Source organism: Aquarana catesbeiana, linkage group LG04 (assembly GCF_042186555.1).
Source record: "Aquarana catesbeiana isolate 2022-GZ linkage group LG04, ASM4218655v1, whole genome shotgun sequence".
NCBI lineage: Eukaryota > Metazoa > Chordata > Amphibia > Anura > Ranidae > Aquarana > Aquarana catesbeiana.
The window spans coordinates 142591602-142594256 of record NC_133327.1 but is presented as its reverse complement, the minus strand read 5'-3'; positions in this window follow the sequence as shown (position 1 = coordinate 142594256).

Here is a 2655-nt window from a genome sequence, read left to right as displayed (position 1 = left end):
AAGTGCGACAGCGCTGAAAGCTGAAAATTGGTCTGGACAGGAGGGGGGTTTAAGTGCCCAGTAAGCAAGTGGTTAAATACACGAAGAAGAGAGGCATTAACATATATGTGGCGGAGATGGGTGGGGGGAAAGGGGTCACAGTATTCTTTCAGGGGGCCCTCAGCCTTGCAGAGTGAGGGGCCCCTTACCCCCTCAGGTATACAGGGTGATGGCTCTCTTTGCTGTACACTGTCAGGGGCCCTTACCACTACAAGGAGCCCCTAAACTAAGCACTGTGAGGGGGCCCCCTCCATCCAAGCCTTCAATTTACTGTACACTGTCAGAGGACCCTCCTCTTTAGTCCTATAGGGTAAGGGCCCTTCCACCTCAGACCTGCAGACTGAGGGACCCCTTTACTGTCAGGGGGTCCCTCTTCTCATAAAGACACTGAGGGGCCCCCTCAGCCTCCAGGGCAAGGCCTCCTTTACTGTCAGGGGTCCCTCATTCTCAGGCATAAAAGGTGGCCCGCAGACTGAGGGACCCCTTTACTGTCAGGGGCCAATACACTTTAATCCTACAGGGTAAGGGGCCCCCTCCCACACAGTGATGGGCCCTTCCAGCTCAGGCCTGCTGTACAAATCCCCATTTACTGTTGAGGGGGCCATAGATTTTATATGTACAAGGTGAGGGGCCCCTCCACCTCAGACCAGCATGGTAAGTGCCCCCTCCTCAGCTCTGCACTGCCACCAGCCAGCCATGGTAGTCTCAGTATCCCACACCCCTCCCTCTCCTCATCACCTCCATGTTATGAACGAGATGCACAAATCCTCTCCGTCAGCCGCAGCCACGATCACTTCATCGCAGGGGCGGTTACAAAACAATTTTTTTGGGGGTGCTGAGCAGGTGTTGGAAGCATAAATGGGGAAGCTGATGCGGCAAATGTTTGTGTGTGGGCATGGCTATAATGTGGGTGTGGCCAACAGGGACTGTTTCTTCCCAGTCTATAGTGTGTTACCTTTCCCTCTTTCTATAGGCTGAATAGAAGCATGGGAGTACCCTAAAGAGATTGTGGAAGAAAACGAAGCTCCATTGGAGTCAGCAATAAGAGCCCCCAACATATGTCAGGACCAGTAACGATAACCCCTAGCAAGGTGTCAGGACCATCAATGATAACCCCTAGCAAGGTGTCAGGACCAGCAATGATAACCCCTAGCAAGGTGTCAGGACCAGCAATGATAACCCCTAGCCAGGTGTCAGCATGATCAATGATAACCCCTAGCCAGGTGTCAGCATGATCAATGATAACCCCTAGCAAGGTGTCAGGACCAGCAATAAGAGCCCCCAACATTTGTCAGGACCAGCAATGATAACCCCTAGCATGGTGTCAGGACCATCAATGATAACCCCTAGCAAGGTGTCAGGACCATCAATGATAACCCCTAGCAAGGTGTCAGGACCATCAATGATAACCCCTAGCAAGGTGTCAGGACCAGCAACGATAACCCCTAGCAAGGTGTCAGGACCAGCAATGATAACCCCTAGCAAGGTGTCAGGACCAGCAATGATAACCCCTAGCCAGGTGTCAGCATGATCAATGATAACCCCTAGCAAGGTGTCAGGACCAGCAATAAGAGCCCCCAACATTTGTCAGGACCAGCAATGATAACCCCTAGCAAGGTGTCAGGACCAGCAATGATAACCCCTAGCAAGGTGTCAGGACCAGCAATAACCTCAAGTCAATGGGGTAGTGGGGTAGTTAAAGCGGGGGTCCACCCTAAGAAAAAAAAAATGCAAATAAAATGCTCCTAAAAATGTGAAAAAAAAATAGAAAAAAAATTATTTTTACTTACCAGAAATGGCTGTTGATAGGCAGATCGTCCTAATCTGCCACTTCCTACACCGCGGTGATCTTCAGTCTTCTCCTCCTCACGTTGTCTTCTGGGGAAGGTGGCGCGGTGTGTTCTGGGAACTGTGTGTGTCCCAGAACACAGCCGTCCATTCACAAAGCACTGCAAGACTCATGCATGCGCAGTAGGAAATGGGCAGTGAAGCCACAAGGCTCCACTGCCTGTTTCCCTTACTTCGAATGGCGGCGCTGGGACCCGATCCAATGGACGAATCAGCCGACATCACGGGCATACCCTGGACAGGTAAGTATGCTTACTAAAAGTCAGCAGCTACAGTGTTTGTAGCTGCTTACTTTTGAAATGATTTTTTTTTTTTTTAAACCGGACCTCCTCTTTAAAGTGGTGTTCCGGCCAAAATGATACTTTTTAAATAAAAATACCCCCATAATACACAAGCTTAATGCATTCTAGTAAAGTTAGTCTGTAAACTAAGGTCTGTTTTGTTGGTTTATAGCAGTAGTTTGTTATTTTATAAATTTACAGCAGGCCGTGGCCATCTTAAGTGTGGGCATCTGAAGCCAGACTGTATTTCTTCCTGGATCTCATCCTTGCCGATCTCGCACATGCTCAGTGCAGCACAAGCAGTGTAATAGGTTTCAGGTCAGGTTTCCATAGCAATGGCAGTTTCAGAGGAAGTTGCCACCCCTTCCCAGAAGGCATTGCAAACAGGAGGAGGAAGTGAAAAATGAATACAGCAGATATACAGGAGGTGCTGAGAAAAAAAAATTAAAAATATCCAATTCGTTTGCAGTGCGCAGTTTAGTGAGGG